Genomic DNA, 21,548 nt, shown 5'->3' on the forward strand with positions numbered 1-21,548 from the left:
GCTGGAGGCCAAATTTAGGTTACTAGGAAAGAGACTGAAATCCAGAACATCTATGGTGGCATTCTCTGAAATGCTTCCAGTTCCACACGCAGGGCCAGATAGACAGGCAGAACTTCAGAGTCTCAATGCATGGATGAGACGATGGTGTAGGGAAGAGGGGTTTAGATTTATTAGGAACTGTTGACACTTTTGGGGTAGGGGGAGCCTATACAGGAACGATAGGCTCCACCTAAATCAAGGTGGATCCAGACTGCTGGCATTAAACATTAAAAAGGTCGTAGAGCAGTTTTTAAGCTAACAGGTGGGGGAAAGCCGATTGGTTACGGGGGAGCACGTGGATTGGACGGAGACTTCTCTTACACGAGGCTCCATAGATAGGGATTCCCTAGAAGTTAGTCGGATAGGGAACGTGGGAAATATATGGGCAAGATCAGATGTGAAACAATCGCATATAAAAAAATCCAACGCGTCTGTGAAAGGCGGACATATAAATAGTGGTAATTTTTTAAAGTGCTTTTACCCAAATGCGAGGAGTCTGTCTAATAAGATGGGTGAACTGGAGTACCTCATATCAAAGGAGGAAGTTGACATAATAGGCATCACAGAAATATGGTGGAATGAGGACAATCAGTGGGACACTATCATACCGGGATATAAATTATATTGGAAAGACAGAACAGGTCGTGCGGGTGGCGGAGTGGTACTATATGTGAAGGATAATATAGAATCAAATGAAACAAAAATCCTAAAGGAATCAAAATGTTCCATAGAATCATTATGGAAAACAATTCATTCCTCTAATATGAATATGGCATTAGGAATATATTACCGACCACCTAACCAGGACCGTGATAGTGATGCTGAAACGTTAAGGGAGATTAGAGAGGCTATCAAAATAAAAAACACAGTAATAATAGGAGATTTCAATTATCCCCATATTGATTGGGTACATGTCACCTCAGGATGGGATTCAGAGATTAAATTTCTTGATGCCTTAAATGACTGCTTCTTGGAGCAGCTAGTACAGGAACCCACAAGGGGAGAGTCAATTCTCGATCTAGTCCTGACTGGAATGCAGGATCTGGTCCAAGAGGTAACTGTTATTGGACCGCTTGGAAATAGTGACCACAATATAATAACTTTTAATATTCCTGTGTTGGGAAGAACACCGCAGCGGTCAAACACTCTGGCATTTAATTTCAAAAAGGGGAATTACACTAAAATGAGGAAGCTAGTTAAACAGAAACTAAAAGGTAGAGTAACTAAACTAAAATCCCTGGAAGCTGCATGGAAATTGTTTAAAGACACCATACTAGAGGCCCAACTTAAATGTATACCCCAAATAAAAAAACACAGTAGGAGACCTAACAAAGAACCACCATGGCTTAACAGCCATGTTAAAAAGGCAGTGAGAGAGAAAAGGGCAGCTTTTAAAAAGTGGAAGTCAAATCCTAGTGAGGAAAATAGGAACATAAACACTCCCAAATTAAGTGTCATAATGGAGGAAGAAAAGCCAAAAAAGATTTTGAGGAACAGCTAGCCAAAAATTCAAAAAATGATAGTAAAATGTTTTTTAAATACATTAGAAGCAGGAAGCCCGCTAAAAAAGCAGTGGGGTCCTTGGACGATAAAGATATAAAAGGAGCGATCAAGGAAGACAGTGCCATTGCGGAGCGATTAAATGATTTCTTTGCTTCAGTCTTCACGGCTGAGGATGTTACAGAGGTTCCTAAATCTGAGCCAGCCTTTTTAGGTGACAGATCTGAGGAACTCTCCCTGATTAAAGTGACATTAGAGGAGGTTTTGTAGTTAATTGATAAGCTGAATAGTAACAAGTCTCCAGGACCAGACAGTATTCACCCAAGGGTTCTGAAAGAACTCAAATGTGAAATTGCGGAGTTATTAACAGTGGTTTGTAACCTATCCTTTAAATCCACTTTGGTACCCAATGACTGGAAGACGGCCACTATAACGCCATTATTTAAAAAAGGCTCCAGAGGAGACCCTGGCAATTATAGACCGATAAGTCTAACATCAGTACCAGGCAAATTAGTAGAAACACTAGTAAAGAATAAAATTGCAAGGCACGTAGAAGAGCACGAATTGTTGGGCAAAAGTCAGCATGGTTTCTGCAGAGGGAAGTCGTCTCCAACTAATCTATTAGAATTCCTTGAAGGGGTTAATAAACATGCGGACAAGGGGCACCCAGGGGACATAATATACCTAGATTTCCAGAAAGCCTTTGACATGGTCCCACACCAAAGGCTTTTATGTAAATTAGTCGGTCATGGAATAGGAGGAAAGATCCTTTCATGGATCGGGAATTGGTTAAAAGACAGAAAACAAAGGGTTGGAATAAATGGTAAATTTTCACAATGTAGGGGGGTAACTAGTGGTGTTCCCCAGGGGTCAGTCCTGGGACCAATTCTGTTCAACTTGTTCATCAGTGATCTAGAAAATGAGGTAAGCAGTGAGATGGCAAAGTTTGCAGATGACACCAAGTTGTTCAGGACAGTCAAAACCAAAAGGGATTGTGAAGAACTACAAAAAGATCTCAGCAAACTGAGTGATTGGGCAGCAAAATGGCAAATGAAATTTAATGTGGGTAAGTGTAAGGTAATGCACATTGGAAAAAATAACCCAAATTACACGTACAACATGATGGGGTCAAATTTAGCTACGACAGATCAGGAAAGGGATCTTGGAGTTATAGTGGATAGTTCTCTGAAGACATCCACGCAGTGCGCAGCGGCAGTTAGTAAAGCAAATAGGATGTTAGGAATTATTAAAAAAGGGATAGATAACAAGACAAAAGATATCATACTTCCCCTATATAAAACTATGGTATACCCACATCTTGAGTACTGTGTGCAGATGTGGTCTCCTCACCTCAAAAAAGATATATTGGCATTAGAAAAGGTTCAGAAAAGGGCGACCAAGATGGTTAGGGGTTTGGAACGGGTCCCATATGGGGAGAGGCTAGAGAGATTGGGACTTTTCAGTCTGGAAAAGAGGCGATTGAGGGGCGATATAATAGAAGTATATAAAATCATGAATGGTGTGGAGGAAGTGAATATAGAAAAATTATTTACCTTTTCCCATAATACAAGAACTAGGGGACACCAAATGAAATTGATGGGTAGTAGGTTCAAAACTAATAAAAGGAAATTTTTCTTCACACAGCGCACAGTCAACCTGTGGAACTCCTTGCCCGAGGAGGCTGTGAAGGCCAGGACTCTGTTAGGGTTTAAAAAAGAGCTTGATAAATTTTTGCAGGTTAGGTCCATAAATGGCTATTAGCCAGGGATAAAGTATGGTGCCCTAGCCTTCAGTACAAGGGCAGGAGATGGATGGCAGGAGATAAATCACTTGATCATTGTCTTTTGTTCTCCTTCTCTGGGGCGCTTGGCATTGGCTACTGTTAGCAGACGGGATAGTGGGCTGGATGGACCTTTGGTCTGACCCAGTATGGCCGTTCTTATGTTCTTTGTTGAAACTATAGGAAAGAAGAGAGTTGTCAGACATATAGATAAATAAAATTTGTGGAAGGGTTACTACCACGTTTTTTGTAAAGGGAAATCATGTCTGATCAATCTACTAGAATTCTTAGAGGAGGCAACAAACGTGAAAAAGGGATAAGCTAGTGGACATAATGTACTTAAATTTCCAGAAGACTCGTTTGGAGAAGGTGATTAAGGAAGAGTTAGTTTCTTCTTCCTACAACACAAGGACTAGGACCAAATGAAATAACTAGGTAGCAGATTTAAAACCCAACAGGTTTCAGAAAAAGCTAAATCAATTCATGGAAGATAGGCCTATTGATGACTACTAGCCAGGATAGGCAGGGATGATGTCTGTCACCTCTATCAGAAGATGGGAATGGGTGTCGGGATAGATTACCTGCTCTGTTCATCCCCTCTTCTACCAGTGGCCAATGCCAGGTGCCCCAGACAGAATATTGGGCTAGAAATTGTGGAGGCAAAAATGGGAAGGGAGTAAATAAAGGATAAAGAAGTTTACAGATAATTTTGTTTGGTGGCACATCTGATATTTGGCATGTCATATTCACAACTGAGGTTTAAAATTTCTTCAGTGAAGTCAGCTGAAAAAAGGGTCTACAATTGATTTTTTTAGTGGGCTTGCAAATTAAAATTAATACATTTGACTTTGAGTTTCTAACTGAAAAGCAATTACAACTGCATTTGAGAGGTCTGAGATTGTCTCAGTGTACTTTCATATGAGATGCCCTCAATGAGGTGTCATTTGTATGCTTTCTCTCAAAATTGCAACAAAGAAGGTTTTTCATGGCAAATTAAACTGTTGGTAACACCTGTGCAGCATCAGGCCCTTCAAAGGACTGACACAGGTAACTGGTTTGACTTGATTACATTTTTGTTGATGTACAAGAAGGGATAGAGTACAGCTCCATCAAGTTTAGCTTGTAACTTAATAGAAGTAAAAAGCAATTAAAATGTCTGCCACTGAAGTCAGATAGAACTGAATATCTGGCACATATGTTCCATGTGTTAAAGGTGTCACTTTGTTTTACATTTTTTAACAATAAAACCACACTTGAAAATGAAGAGATGACATACAGAAATGTAGTCAAAAGTGATACACTAAAAATGGGAAACAGTGCTAATGCTTTGGAATACAGTTGTCATAAGTCTCATTAGCATCGAGGTGGGTGAGGCAATATTTTAACTGGACTAACTTCTGTTTGTGAAAATAGCTTTTGAGCTTATATGGGGCTCTTCAGCTTGTAAGCATCTCTCTCTCTCACACACACAGAAATTGGTCCAATAAAAGATATTACCTAATCTATCTTGTCTCTTTTATATCCTAGGTAGTAGTAGTAGGCATCCTTCAGTCTGCATAGACTATGGATCACGCCCTTTAAAGTTTCAATTGAGGACTTCATTTACAGCGTCTATTGTGACTATGAAGACCCACACAAGAGTGACAGTCCTTGCTGCATCTCTTGCAGATGTACTGGGTGTCTGGCAAGTCCTTAGTGTGCTTTCTGTGTGCTCACTTCTCCTCTGCTAGCTGTCTGATCTTCATCTTGCCCTTCTGAAGGCCCTTGTGTAACCCCTGCCTCCATCTGCTGCAGTCGTCTGCTAGTTCTTCCCAGTTGTCCAGCTCGATGTCTACCGCTCTGAGGTCTCTCTTGCAGACATCTTTGTAGCGCAACTGGGGGCATCCGGGAGGTCTTTTGCCAGAGGCTAGCTCACAATACAGGATGTCATTTGGAATCCTTCCATCATTCATCCTGTGGACGTGGCCAAGCCAGCGGAGTCGACGCTACCTGAGGAGGGTGTGTATGGTTGGGATTCCAGCTTGGTCAAGGACAGCGGTGTTGGTCACTCTGTCCTTCCATGATATTCCAAGGATGCGCCAGAGACAGCGCAAGTGGAAGATGTTCAGCCTCTTTTCCTGGCGGGCATACAGGGTCCAAGTCTCGCTGCCATAAAGGAGGGTGCTGAGGATGCAGGCTCTGTGGACTTGCATTTTGGTGTGAGTGTACAGCTTGTTGTTATTCCACGCTGTCTTGCTGAGTCCGGACAGAGTTGTGGCCACTTTTCTGATCCTCCTATTTAGCTCAGTGTCCAACGACAGGGTGTCAGTGACGGTGGACCCGAGGTAAACGAACTCGTGGACGACCTCTAAAGTATAGTTGTCAATGCTGATTGATGGGGATTCAGCAACATCCTGACCGAGTACGTTTGTCTTCTTTAGGCTGATGGTAAGCCCGAAGTCCTTGCACGCTTTGGAGAACTGATCCAGCAGTTTTTGAAGCTGGTCTTCTGTGTGAGACACTACAGCAGCATCGTCTGTGAACAGCATGTCTCTGATGAGGACTTCTCGCACCTTAGACTTAGCTTTCAGCCTTGCAAGGTTAAACAGTTTCCCATCAAATCTTGTGTGCAGCAAGATGCCCTCTGTTGAAGATCCAAAGGCATGCTTCAGGAGGAGTGCGAAGAAGATCCCGAACAATGTCGGAGCAAGCACGCCTCCTTGTTTGACACCGCTCCTGATTCTGAAAGCATCCGATAATGCGCCGTCATATTGGATGGTTCCTCTCATGTCTTCGTGGAACGACTGGGTCATCTTGAGTAACCGTGGAGGACAGCCTATCTTGTGGAGCAGTTTGAACAGACCATCCCTGCTGACCAAGTCAAAGGCCTTGGTCAGGTCGATGAAGGCTATGTAGAGTGGCTTTCTCTGCTCCCTGCACTTCTCCTGTAGCTGCCTTAGAGAGAAGACCATGTCAATGGTAGACCTCTCTGCGCGGAATCCGCACTGCGATTCAGGGTACACCCTCTCAGCAATCTTCTGGAGTCTGCCGAGGATGACGTGAGCGAACAGTTTACCAGTGACGCTTAGGAGGGAGATTCCACGGTAGTTGTTGCAGTCACTTCTGTCTCCTTTGTTCTTATACAAGGTTACAATGTTAGCATCGCGCATATCCTGTGGAGCCTCACCCTCTTTCCAGCACAGGCACAGTAGCTCATGTGGGGTTCCAGGAGTGTGTCTGCGGCACATTTGATTACCTCTGGTGGTATACCATCCTGACCAGGGGCCTTTCCTCCTGCAATGCTGTCGATGGCTCTCTTCAGTTCATCCACAGTCAGTTCTTGATCCAGTTTATCCATTACTGGTAGAAGCTCGACGGCATCGAGGGCTGCGTCAACCACAACGTTCTCACGTGAGTACAGCTCGGAGTAGTGCTCAACCCAGCGCTCCATCTGTTTGGCTTTGTCAGCAATGACTTCACCAGATTTGGATTTCAGAGGTGCCATCTTGTTCTGGGTGTGTCCTAATGCCTTCCTCATACCCTCGTACATTCCTCTGAGATTACCAAAGTCGGCACAGGTCTGGATGCTGCTGCATAGCTGGAGCCAGTGGTTGTTGGCACAGCGCCTGGCTGTCTGCTGTACTGTTCTTGTGGCCTCTCTAAGTGCTTGCTGGGTACTCTGGCTCGGTGAGCGTTTGTACTCCAGGAGTGCAGCGCGCTTCTTTTCAATGACTGGAATCATCTCATCAGAGTTAGCTTCGAACCAATCGTTTGTGTTTCTAGCTCTTCTTCCAAACACGGACAAGGCCTTGTTGTAAACTGTATCCCTCTGATGTTGCCATTTGGATGTCGCATTGGCACCCCCAGGGCCGCTGTGCAGATTTTCCTGGAGGGTCTCTCTGAACTTTTCAGCTTTCTCCGAGTTTGCGGTCTTTCTGGCGTCAATGCGGGGCCAACCAGCAGGTTTAGAGCGGTGCAGCTTCTTGGATCTCAGCTTGAGCTTGGAGCAAACTAGTGAGTGATCTGTATCACAGTCAGCACTATGATAGCTGCGTGTCAGAAGGACGTTTTTGAGGTTATTACGCCTAGTGATGACCACATCTAGTTGATGCCAGTGCTTCGAGCGTGGGTGTGTCCACGACACTCTGTGCTGTGGCTTCGTTTGGAAGAATGTGTTTGTGATGCACAGCTTGTGGTACGTGCACAGTTCAAGGAGACGCTGTCCATTGTTGTTCATTTTTCCCACACCGAAGTGTCCCACACCGAAGTGATTGGAATGTTGGTATTGAAGGGTACAGCCTGCTTAGGAGGGACAGACAGGGAAAGAAGGGAGGAGGTGTTGCCTTGTATATTAAAAATGTACACACCTGGACAGAAGTGGAGATGGACGGGTTGAAAGTCTCTGGGTTAGACTCAGAGGAGTAAAAAACAAGGATGAGGTCCTACTAGGAGTCTACGACAGGCCCCCTAGCCAGGTGGAAGAGGTGGATGAGGCTTTCTTTAAACAGCTAACAAAATCATCCAGGGCCCAGAATTTGGTGGTAAATGGGGACTTCAACTATCCAAGTATATGTTGGGAAACTAATACAGCAGGGGACAGACTGTCCAATAAATTTTTGGATTGCATTGCAGATAACTTTTTATTCCAAAAGGCTGAAAAAGCTACCAGAGGGGAAGCTGTTCTAGATTTAATTTTAAACAAATAGGGAGGAAATTATTGAGAATTTGAAAGTGGAAGAATGCCTGGGTGAAAGTGATCATGAAATCATAGAGTTCACAGCCCTAAGGAAGGGTAGAAAGGAAAACAGTACAATAGAGATAATAGATTTCAGGAAGGCAGATTTTGGTAAACTCAGACAGCTGGTAGGTAAGGTCCCATGGGAAGCTAAACTGAGGGGAAAGATGGCTGAGGAGAGTTGGCAGTTTTTCAAAGGGACATTATTAAGGGCCCAAAAGCAAGCTATCCCACTGTGCAGGAAAGATAGAAAACATGGCAAAAGACTGCCTTGGCTTAACCAGGAGATCTTGCATGATCTCAAACTAAAAAAGGAATCGTATAAGAAATGGAAACTAGGACAAATTACAAAGGATGAATATAGGCAAACAACACGAGCGTGCAGGAGCAAGATTAGAAAGGCTAAGGCACAAAATGAGCTCAAACTAGCTGCAAGCATAAAGGGAAACAAGAAGGCTTTTTACAAATACATTGGTAACAAGAGGAAGACTAAGGAGAGGGTAAGGCCATTGTCAGAGAGGAGGGAGGAGCAGTAACAGGGAATTTGGAAATGGCAGAGATGTTTAATGATTTCTTTGTTTCGGTCTTAACTGAGAAATCTGAAGGAATGCCTGACATAGAGAATGCTCGTGAAAAAGGGGTAGGTTTAGAAGTTGAAATAGGAAAAGAACAAATTAAAATTTACTTAGAGAAATTAGATGTCTGCAAATCACCAGGGCCTGATGAAATGCATCCTAGAATCCTCAAGGAGCTGATAGTAGAGGTATCTGAGCCTTTAGCAATCATTTTTGGAAAATCGTGGGAGACGGGAGAGATTCCAGAAGACTGGAAAAGGGCAAATATAGTACCCATTTATAAAAAGGGGAACAAGAATAACCCAGGAAACTACAGGCCAGTCAGCTTAACTTCTGTGCCAGGGAAGATAATGGAGCAGGTAATTAAAGAAATCATCTGCAAGCAATTGGAAAGTGGTAAGGTGCTAGGGAACAGCCAGCATGATTTTGTTAAAAACAGATCACGTCAAACCAATCTGATAGCTTTCTTTGATAGAATAACGAATCTTGTGGATAAGGGAGAAGCGGTGGATGTGGTATACCTAGACTTCAGTGAAGCATTTGACATGGTCTCACATAATACACTTAATCAATAAACTATGCAAATACAACTTAGATGGGGCTACTATAAGGTGGGTGAAAAACTGGCTGGATAACCGTGCCCAGAGAGTAGTTATTAATGGTTTTCAATCCTGCTGGAAAAGTATAACTAGTGGGGTTCCGCAGGGGTCTGTTTTAGAACCGGTTCTGTTCAATATCTTCATTAACGATTTTGATATTGACATAGAAAGTACACTTATTAAGTTTGCAGATGATACCAAGCTGGGAGGGGTTGCAACTTTGGAGGATAGGGTCATAATTCAAAAGGATCTGGATAAACTGGAGAAATGGGCTGAAGTAAACAGGATGAGGTTTAATAAGGACAAATGCAAAGTGCTCCACTTAGGAAGGAACAATCAGTGTCACACATACAGAATGGGAAAGGACTGCCTAGGAATGAGTACAGCAGAAAGGGATCTAGGGGTTATAGTGGACCACAAGCTAAATATGAGTCAACAGTGTGATGCTGTTGCGAAAAAGGCAAACATGATTCTAGGATGCATTAACAGGTGTGTTGTGAACAAGACACGAGAAGTCATTCTCCCGCTCTACTCTGCGCTGGTTAGGCCTCAGCTGGAGTATTGTGTCCAGTTCTGGGCACTGCAGTTCAGGAAGGATGTGGAGAAATTGGAGAGGGTCCAGAGGAGAGCAACGAGAATGATCAAAGTCTAGAGAACATGACCTATGAAGAAAGGCTGAAAGAATTGGGCTTGTTTAGTTTGGAAAAGAGAAGATTGAGGGGGGACATGGTAGCAGTTTTCAGGTATCTAAAAGGGTGTCATAAGGCAGAGGGAGGGAACTTGTTCTTCCTTGCCTCTGAGGATAGAACAAGAGGCAATGGACTGAAATTGCAGCAGGGGAGGTTCAGGTTGGACATTAGGAAAAAGTTCCTAACTGTCAGGTGATCAAACACTGGAACAAATTGCCAAGGGAGGTGGTAGAATCTCCATCACTGGAGCTATTTAAGAAGAGGTTAGATAGATGGCTTTCAGGGATGGTCTAGAAAGTGCTTGGTCCTGCCATGGGGGCAGGGGGCTGGACTCGATGGCCTCTCGAGGTCCCTTCCAGTCCTACTCTTCTACGATTCTATGATTCTAAGCAGGAAGGCCATGAGGCCCAATCAGCTCCAACTCTTGCATTGAAGTCGCCCAAGATGTACAGTTGTTCACGAGCAGGTATTTGCGCTACAGCAGCACTAAGCACATCATAGAACTTGTCTTTTACTTCTGGTGTGGCGTACAGGGTTGGAGCATGAGCACTGATCAGGTGGACAGGACCGGCGCAAGTTTGAAGCGTGATCCGAAGAAATCTTTCTGATCCGCCCATGACTAAATCAACCATTTGTAGAAGGGTGTTTCTGACAGCAAAGCCAAGACCATGCTCTCTGGGTTCTTCTTGGGCTTTACCCTGCCAGAAAAAGGTGTAGTCCTTATTAAAAAAAAAAAAATGTATATCCTAGGACCAGGATGGCTAACATACTTCACGAATCTGGTTTTTTGATAGAACTTAATCTCAGTTAAAATCTGCAAGAGGAATAATATAAGTTGGCACTTTGTCAACAGGTAGGAATGTAATCCATCAAAATATTAGCAACGCCAGGTAACTTACTACACATTTTTAGTTAGCAATCTTGATTTCACAAGTAGATTAAAATATTGCTGTATAAAGGTCTTTTTCCATTTAAAGAATGTTGAAGTCTTGAATCAGGAATATCCACATGAAAACTACAGTCACAACACAGAAGTAAGGAAGCTATAGAAGTAGAACTGTACACAAATATTTTACCACAGCCATGAAAAACAGAGGTGAGAGCCATCCCAATGGCATTTTTAAGTTATATGCTCTGAGATGGTCAGACAATTCTTTGTCACTTCAGTATCTTCAGACTTGCAGCTTTGGTATAATATGTTGTGATTTAGTAAAAAATGGTGAACTTTGGATTTTTTTGAATACATACTAATTACTATAGCACTATGGTGCACAATGTACATTGGAAAACAATTAGAAGCAGTATTTGGTTCATCTAGCAAGGTCTAAGACTACATGGTACACTTCATTTGGTATATTGAGTTGTGATCATTTATTTAGCAGAGAGTTTACATTCTGCTGCAAGAGAGAAATGCTACTTCTCTGCTACATGCTAAACATGAAAATGTAGTTTTATCTGTGCTATATTACACAGCCTACCTGACTCTATCTGGGAGGATAGAGGTCAGTATTTCAATGAAGAAGAGAGTAAAGTGTTTCAACTTTAAAGATGAATCAAAATAACTGAATTCAAAGAAACTGAGATGGAGTTTGTTGCATAAGCCCATCTGTAAATATACAGAGGCATAGGAAACATGATTACATGTTAGATGTGCACAAAGCTTCCACCACTACCTAGATTTCATATTTTAGTATACTGTTATTTTGTTTTTGGTAAATAAAACAAGTAGTCCTGTGGCACCTTATACGCTAACTTTATCAGAGCATAAGTTTTCCTGCGCAAAGACCCACTTCATCATATGCATCTGACAAAATGGGTCTTTGTCCATGAAAGTGTATGCTCTGATAAATCTTAGTCTATAAGTTGTCACAGGACTTGTCTTTATCTGCAGAAACAGCGACGAACATGGCTACCCCTCTGATATTGGCAAATAGAACTACTGGAAAGCCAACCACTTGAAAAGTTGACTCTTGTCCACTGATACAGATTTTAAGCAAAATGGTCTGCTGTTTTATCAAGGTTACCATAAATACCTATCTGCAATACTAGTTGCCAAATTGTCTGAAGTATGTTTTAACCTTCCCTTCTGACTCTGGAGTAGCTAAGGTGATAGAAGTCTGCTGTTGACTCTTTTATAAAAAAAGCACAAAAATCTAACTTCATACAGTGTACATAAATTTTTAATATTACCTGTCAGGCCAGTGTTCTTCTATGTGGGAGGAACTTGCCAAAAAGAGCGTTACTCAGCTGCAGATAGAGGCGCGTTATTAACTCTTGGGCAAAACTACTCTTCATGAAATCCTTGGACTGCTCCTGAAGAAGGGGAGAAAATGAGGTGCTGAGGAAGCTGTGAAAAAAGTTGGAACAGAAGCATTTGGTCCATGTCAAATTATAAACAGGCTTCTTCCTTTAATGTGGGGAGATACAATAGAGCTTTCCGCTTAAGTACTGTTTGGTGAGCAGGTGCCATGCTCCCTGTAGCTAGAGAATGATTACAAATTCAGAAGAGTAATAGCAGCAAGATGCAGCTAGCTGGGTGAAAGATTAGTCTTATATGTAGCCAGAGTTAATTTCAAGGTAATGAGTGGAGAATTTTAAGTCCTCTCAGTGAAAAGAGCAAGCTTTTGTGTGTAAAGAAAGGTACATGAAGGACTGGAGGAACTCAGTCATTCCCAAACCTTTTACTCTGTAAAATATTCTATTTTATAACCTAATCAAAGTAAAGCTCAAAGAAAGACGGTCATATTTCTCTAAGAAACATTTGGACTGTGTCTACACTAGAGAGTTTTGTTGCCAGAAGGGGCCTTCTGCTTACGTAATTAAAGGAGCGTTTACAGGCACAAAGTCTGTGTACACACTGGCCAAAACTTCAAAATGGCCATGCTAATGGACAAATTGAAGAATACTAATGAGGTGCTGAAATGAATATTCAGTGCCTCATTAGCATGCTGCCAGATGCAGCACTTTGAAAGTGCCACTTTTGACTGTGTGTGGCTTGGCTACACAGGGGTCCTTTTCGAAAGGACCCCACACATTTTGAAATCCCCTTATTCCTCTCAGCTGACTTCAACATGTGTGGGGTCCTTTCAAAAAGGACCCCCCATGTAGCCAAGCTGTGCACTTTCGAAGTGCCATGGCCGGCAGCATGCTAAAGAGGTGCTGAATATTCATTTCAGTGTCTCATTAGTATTCTTTGATTTGGCCATTAGCATAGCCATTTCAAAGTTTTGGTGAAGTGTGGCCACAGCCAAAGCATTCTGTTAAGTGAGTCTTGACAGAATGCTGCATTTGTCTCGACAGTGTTATCCTTTGCTAATTTGAGGAATAACGGTTCTGTCAACAAAGTTCTGTCAACAGAAGTGCAATATAGACACTTCTGTTGACAGAGGGGGCTTCCAGTTCACCAAGCAGCCCTGTATGCAGAGCTTCTGGTCAGCCGTTCTGTCGACAGAGGTTGGGGCAGTGTGGCTGTTCTTTGTGGACAGAGCGGGTTGCTCTGTCAGTCTGCTTTTGTGTGTAGATGCGTTGTGTTGACAGAAGCCTCCAGTGTAGATACAGAGTGTGTGTGTGTGTGTGTGTGTGTGTTGGGGGTGGTACATGACCATATGAACCAGGCTTCACTAAGGAGATGAAAATCCAACCTCTTCCACTGTTCCAGCCTGAGTGGCTCACTGTCTTTATTACATGCCCCCACCAACTCATTTTCTGAAGAAGTGGCATGAGAATTTAAGACAATACTCCCTACATACTTGCCAATCTGTGAAGATACGTGGCAGTGCCCTGCCTACTAGTGGAAAAAATAACAAAAGATCTGTTCCTAACTGCTCTTCAGTGTTGGGGGAGGGGGGTGGAGAGAAGGTGATAAGATGTGAGCCTTTTCCACCTGAATGGACTGGGCAAATGCAGGGAATCAAATGGCCCCACTTTCCCCCAGTTAGATGGCAGGTGGTACAAAAGGCAGTAAAATAAGGAAGTGGGGGAGGGCATAGGAACTGTAGAATCACTACTTATAATGGGAAGCTTCACTGTTTCACATAATTTGGAGAGGCATCCATAATTTTGATATCCAGTAATTCCAGGTGGTGAAGCATCTTAATCAGAAATGCTAGAATCAATGCAATTTTATTGCTGTTTATCTGAACAGGCAAATGTGGCTGACTCAGTTTGTGTTTTGGTCAATACTGCAGGTTGATGAATGCTCTGTAGTTACCTGACAGCTTGAATTTTTTTAAAATGTGGAATAAACAAATCAGTTTTCTGCAAAACAAAGCTCAGAAAAACTTGATTTGGGTCATAAAACTGGCCATACAGTGTCAGACCAAAGGTCCAGCTTGCCCAGTATGCTGTTTGTCCACAGTTGTCAGTGTCAGGAGCTTCAGAGAGCATGAATAAAACAGGTAATCATCAAGTGATCCATTTCCTGTCATTCGTTCCCAGCTTTTGGCAAACAAAGTGTATGTATACACTTGGGAATAAAGTCAAATTTATTAAAGTTGATTTTTCAACACAGTTTTATAAAGTCAAATTTGATTGTCCACACATGCTCACAAAGTCGAGTTAGTGTGTCCCAATTAAATTGCCTAGTTTGACCATGGCAACAGTGCATTGTGGACACAAGCCCACAGTTCTTCGAGTGATTGCTTGTGCCTTCTAAGTTGGTGTGTGCTGGCACATGCCCAGTCTCTGGAAGCTTTTTGCCCTAGCCAGTAGCCATAGGGTCGGTACAGCACCCCCTGGAGTAGCACAGATGTGGCAACCAATCTGTGCACCTCCTGCCCCTCCCACCCCCACTCAGTTCCTTTTCTTTGTGCTGCTGGTCATTGGAGCTCTTGCTTTCTCCTTTCAGTGTATTAGCTAGTAGCCTATTCTAGTGTAAATAGTTTTCAAAGAAGTGTAAATGGTTTGTGTTTACTAATTAGTCCTTAGTGTCTTAACTAATAGCCAAAGTGGGGCTTTCCATCCCCCTTGGCATCTTAGTGCTGGGGAATGCCTGACTCCCCAGGCTTTAAGACTTGCTCCAAGTGTGGCAAATGTATGTCTAAGAGTGACCCCCCACTCAGCTTGTCTGATTTGCTTGGGGGAAGGACACTTGTGTGACCGCTGCTCAATTTGTAAGGCCTTTAAGCCCAGAACTTTGAAAGACAGGGCCCAATTCCTTAAAGTCCTGCTAATGGAGGTGGCTCTTAAACCTCAGGAGTCTCCAGCAGGTGTGGAGAGTGTAGCCTTCTCAGTGCAAAATGCACCGGCAAGAAGGAACTGAGTGGTGGTGGTGGGGGGGGCGTGTTTTGAGTGGTACATATATTTGTCACCATACTGGCACCGCTCCTGGGGGTGCTGCACTGACCCTATGGCTACTGGCTAGGGCTAAAAACTTCTGGCGACTGGGCGAGCACCAGCACACACCCAACTTGGAATGGACATGAGCAACACATCTCAAAGAACACCAGTTACAGAATAGGTAACTGTCTTTTCCTGCAGCCTGGTTATATTTTGGGTTTCTGTGTCAGTATCTAGTGGGGGAAAAAAAAAAAGTCACCACAAGTGGGGATCTGGGTGTCTGATGTCATCATCACACAGTGCATTTCTCTCGCTTCCCACTTCCCATTGAGAAAAAAATAGCCAAGGGAATTTTCATGCTGTTTTTACATTTCCTGCTACATGCCATTACAAAGGATAACATGAATCCACAGATGCTTCAGTCTTTGGTGCAGTGTTTTGTGATGACTTCTTACATTGCGATGCAGTATATTCTGAATGTAATGCCCTTGGAGTATGAGTACCTTGAGGTGGGGGACTTTTTCACACATGGAGATCGAGAGAGGAGGAATGCAGAGTTGGTGGTGGCACTGGATGTATTGTACACCGTGGAGCTCAGGTTCTGGACCCGCAAAACCTGCTCAGAGTGGTTGGAATGCATTGTTTTGCAGGCATGGAATGATCAGCAGTGGCTGCAAAGCTTCCCCATGTGTAAGGCCATTTTCATAGAACTTTGTGAATTGCTATCTCCTGCCCAGAATGAGACCTGCTTTGAGAGTTGAGAAGCATGTGGCAATTGCTCTGTGCAAGTTTGCAACACCAGATAGCTATCGGTCAGGGGGAAATCAATTTGGAGTGGTCAGATCTACAGTGGGGGCTGTCATCATCCAGGTAGTCAAGATGATCACTAACCTTCGGCAAAGGACAATGACTTTGAGGAATGTGCAGGACATAGTGGATGGCTTTTGTGCCATGGGTTTCCCTAACTGCAGTGGGGCCATTGATGGAACGCACCTCCCCATCCTGGCACAAGGCCTCAGAGTACACAAACTGCAAAGGGTACTTCTCTATGGTGTTGCAGGGGTTGTTGGCTCACAAAGGTCATTTCACCGACATCACTGTGGGGTGATTGGAAGAGGTGCATGATGTACATATCTTTAGGAATTCTGGTCTGTTTATAAGGTTCCAGAATGCTACTTTCTTCCCAGACCAGAAAATCAACATTGGGAATGTGGAAATGCTCATAGTGATTCTTGGTGACCCTGCTTACCCCTTGCTCCCTTGGCTCATGAAGCACCCTGGACCCCAGTAAGGAGCTCTTCAACTACAGGCTAAGCAGATGCAGAAGGGTGGTAGAATGTGCCTTTGACCATTGAAAAGCCAGGCTCAGGTGCCTTCTGACATGCTTAGACTTCAGTGAAGAAAATATTACCTTTGTCTTGGGGCCTGCTGTATTCTTCATAACATTTATGAGGCGAAGGGGGAGAATTTCATTTCAGCGGTGGGGGGGGGAGCACATCTCCTGGCCAGTAATTTTCAGCAACTGGGCACAAGGGCAATCAGGAGAGTTCAGAGAGATGCAGTGAAAATCAGGGATGCCTTGAAAACCAAGTTTATGAATGAGCATGCATGGACCTTAATCTCCTCCTATTAACTAGCAGGAATGTCAGGTTGTGCCAAAAATCTCATGAGGACAATCCAAAAGTGCCTGTCTAAGACTTTCAGTGAGATGTCCAAACAGGATCAACGCTGCATCCCCAGAAATATTAACAAGCTGTTCTAAGGGAAACGGGCATAGGCCCACCTCACCATGATTGCACCATGCTATTATCAGTGAAATAAAAACATAGTCATCAGAAGTGCCCTCTCCAACATGCTGGTTTGCCTCTGAAATCTCATGGGATGAGGGGACTGGCTCCAATATGATAAACAGCTCCTGGCTTGCAGAAACAGCTTCTGCGCTGGACTGCACTCCTCAGTCCTCCAACTCTTCCTCATCCACCATCTCAGACCCTGCTTCATCCTCCTTTCTGCTGTCAGAGGTCTACTGAGCAATGAATACTGAGGAGTCCAAGCATTTTTCGGGGGAAGAGATTGGGTCTGTCTCCAGAATAACATGCAACTTATCATAATAGGGACATTTTTGGGGGGATGACCCAGACCAAACATTAGCTTCTTTGGTCTTTTGGTAAGACTGCCCGAGCTTCTTGACTTTAACGTGACACTATGTCCTTGGTGTGCCCTCTCTAAATCATGCCTTGTGATATCTTTGCATAAATGTTGGCATTTCTTTTTCTGTTTTTGAGCTGCATGAGGACAGATTCATCCCCTGTTCCCAGTGATGACTGTTCCTCACTGGGGCTCTTTTGTGACCCTGTGAACTCTTGGCTCATAGGTGTGCTGCAGAGATGTGCTCCTGACATCTGCTCACTGAGCTGGCAAGAAAGTAAAGGAAATGAATTCAAAATTCCCAAGCTGATGACCTCTGCTTCTTGTCACCTACTTCCTGCTCATCTTGAGAGCAGGGGAGGTGAAGCACTGACCAGAAAGGATACATTGGGGGCATTGTGGGACACCTTAGAACACTAATAAAATTGATTTTAATACCACTGCTGTGTGCACTTGCATAAGTTGACATCGAAAAATCAATTTTTGTCATTACTCCCAGTAAAATGGGGGGTAGAGTCCCTTAAAATTCACCTATTTGAGCACTGTGGGGAAGAATGATGCTTTATAAAATTGATCTAAGACGCTTAAATTTAATTTTATCCCCTAGTGCAGAACAGACCAATGTTTAGGGACCCCATCCTGGCTAACAGCCATTGATGGATCTATTCTCCATGAATTTATCTAGTTCTTTTTTTAATCCTGTTATAGTATTTGGCTTCCCAAGACCCTTTGGCAAACAGTTCCATAGGTTGTTTGTGAATAGTCTCAATTGAAATGTTTCATAGATTTCTTTAATTTTACTTTATAAATCTGTGTAGTAAAAAAGGAATAATATAACATTACAAATTGGTGGTGAATTTTCACCAGTGTTCAGTGTCTTTGAATGCATCTATAAAAGAAAGAGAATAGATCTTTTTTGCATATATTTAAATATATATCGTACATTTTTCATTAAGAAATTGATTTGATTATTTTTTGTCTGCTCCATTTATGATCAGTGAAAATTGTTTATTCCCATTACTAGGGAAGGCTGCAGCAATGGCAAAGACTGCTTTTTGGGAGGAGGACAGAGAGCTTAAAGGGTTAATTTTCCTCAAGACTTAGGTGATGCTTCATTAGGCAGGGGAATAGCTATAGAGGAAGTTTCTTGTAAACATTTGGCATCTTTAGAGCCACTGTATCTAATTCAGGAGTCAGAATAATGGTTAAAGTGAAGGAAAGCAGAGCACCAAGGTGAAATATGAAGGCAAACTTTCAGAGAGAATGGGAGCTTGAGAACATTGCACCTTGGAATAAAGAACATAGGCCATAAGAGCAGGCTGGGGGATTCAGGGTCACAGCTTCCCAAAACTGAGAGACTTGGAAATCACAGTGGATAATCACTGAACATAAGCTCCCTGTATAGTGTTGTGGCCAAAAGCTCTAATGTGATCCTAGAATGCATGAACAGGAGACTATCAAGAAAGAGTGTAGAGTTCATATTACCTCTATTTGACACTATGTGAACAGTTCAAGGGTGCTGTTAAATTGGAGAGAGTTCAAAGAAAACCCAGTGATGAAAGGGCTGGAAACATGCCTTATAGTGGTTGAGCTCCCTGAGTCTTTATCTGTTTAGCTTGATAAAGAGGTGAGGAGAAGGTAATAAAGAAGCTGAGAGTTCCTTAAGAAGATGGTGTAGTTTCTTTTGGTATTCTTCAGTAGGGTCAGAGAGAAGAGGTCTGTAAAATGTGGTATTGGATAGTTGTCTAGCCACCTCCTGTTCATAGTCTGACTTATTCATGATGACTACAGCACCCCCTTTGCCACGGTTATAATGTTAGAGTTAGTTTTGAGACTCTGGACAGCATAGCGTTCAGCACAATTGAGAGTATGTGTCACTTGTTTGCGCATGGTGTCAGCCTGTGCAAAAGCATTGAATATAGAAGCATTGTGTGGAAGTAATGAATACAAAAATTGACTGTCACTACGATCATCGGGGGAAGTCCACACAGAATTCTTCTTGTGTTGGTAGTCAGGATCTAGCAGCTCGGTGTGATGTTCATTAGTGTTTTGGGAGTGTTCCATTAGACTAGTGTTTCCCAAATGGGGTTCTGTGAATCCCAGGTTCCATGAGAAAATGCCATTACAGTAACATTTTGTGGTTTAAAAACAATAATTAATGTTTAAGCATTTATGAATGTTATAAAAACAATTTTCATTTGTGTTTGCCATGTGTCTTGTGTAATTCCAGCTTTGCTAGAGAGGGAGGACGATGATGTCACTACTTAGCACGACATGCACTTGTCTAGGATTAAATGGCATCTCTTTTTAATCCCTACAGTCTTGGTGGGTTTCTCTTGAATATTGTAATGGACTATTTGCTAATTATAGAGCAGCCACTATGTCTGCTTCTGAGGGATTAATGAGAGCTGGAGATTGGCTGCTCATAGCTGACAAACCACCATTTGCAGTCTAAAGACCATACAGATTCAGTCATTTAAATGTGAATATTTTTAAAATGTGACTGAATGCTGGGGTGGGGAGCAGAGGGAAAGGGGTTTCCACAGCCTGTTTTGGGCACTGCTATATTATCCCCATCAGAGATGACTAGTCTTGGAGTATCACAGAACGCTTCTGAGAAGTAAATGTTCTACCGTTGGTGTGCATTAGATTGCATTAATTTACCTGAGGAGGAAACTCTTATTCCCACATGAGACCCTCACCTTCAAACTACATATAGGCTGTGTCTACACTACAGTGATCTTTTGAAAGAAGTTCTGGAAGATCTCTTCTGAAAAAACTTCTTTTGAAAGAGTGCATCCACACACACAAAAAGCACATCAAAAATTCACCTACTCTTCTCACAGAGAGTGTCTGTACAGCCCCTGTTCTTTTGAAAGAATGGCCTGGGGATTGAAAAATCCAGTGTCATGAGGACTGCTATTTCAAAAAAAGGGCTCCTAGGGTGTCTACACACACTTTTTTCTGGAAGAATCTTTCAGAAAAAGGTGCTCTTCCTCATCTGGGAGAGGAGGAGGGCCGCTGGGAAAAATGCTGTGTTCTTCTGATTTAATAGCAAAAGAGCACGTTTTTTGTGTGTGGGCTCTCCACGGGTACTTTCATTAAAAGGCCCGTTTTTTTTTTGTTTTTTTTTTTTTGAAAGAACTTGCTAGTGCAGACGCAGCCATAGTGATTGCTTTCAGGAGCAACATTAGCCTCTCTAGTACATATGCTTTTGTCTGGGAGAGATGATGTATACTGTATTTACCATGGGTGGAGTGTGGTCTTTTAAATCAAAGGCTATCTTCAGAAATGATCTAGTGCTGTGTTACGTATTTTCTTTTATTTTACAATCAGAATTTTGTACAGTGAGAAATTTAAATTGCAAGTTTACTTTTGACTGTATGTATTTTCAATTCCGTCAGTTATGTTTATCCCTATTTATTTTATTTTGTCCATTTCGGGAAGTAAATTTCTAATTGATTTTTAGGTTATGTTCAGTGGCCCAGAATTTCTGTTAGTGTTTGTGATGGTCTTCAAAAAGAAGCCCTACATTGCTGTCTTCCTGTTGATTTTTACTATGAGTGTTATTAAGTACTGATAATGCAGCCCACGTTAGTTATTTAGGCTCCCATTTGTCTCTTGAAATAGACCTAAAACCCTGCCTACCAATCAACTAAAACAGTGAATGTGTATCTCTACGTCACCTCACAATAAGAGATTTGATTTAGCTCAACATGGCAGGCAGATTGGAGCATTACACTGTTTTGTTTGCCTTTTTTGGGATGCTATTCTTAGTCGGAATATAACTAGGGATAATTTCTTATGGCACCATTCAAAGCTTGCTGAACTCAATGAGGGTCTTTTCATTGTCTTCATTGGATTTTGAATCGGGTTCTTATAAAGCAATATTATTGCTATTAATAATTTTATATTTATTGTATGTAAAGCCATTCCACCCAAGGCTTTACCAGATATTACTTACATACACATAACAGGAAAGTGCTGGTTTTTGCCTTTGCCACCTCTGGACTCTCTGATTCCATTTTATTCTTATCCAGCCCATCTAAAACACAACTGCTACAGGCATTGTTGATGCCTGTTATCCAATACACCTTACTTACCTCTTTGATTCCCTCCACTGGCTCTCCTTCACCCATGTTATCAAGTTTAAACTTTTCCTTGTCTGTCATCTTCAAGGTCTTGCACAGCTGTGTCCTGACCAACACTTCACATCTTGTTTTCTCT

Source organism: Carettochelys insculpta, chromosome 1 (assembly GCF_033958435.1).
Source record: "Carettochelys insculpta isolate YL-2023 chromosome 1, ASM3395843v1, whole genome shotgun sequence".
NCBI lineage: Eukaryota > Metazoa > Chordata > Testudines > Carettochelyidae > Carettochelys > Carettochelys insculpta.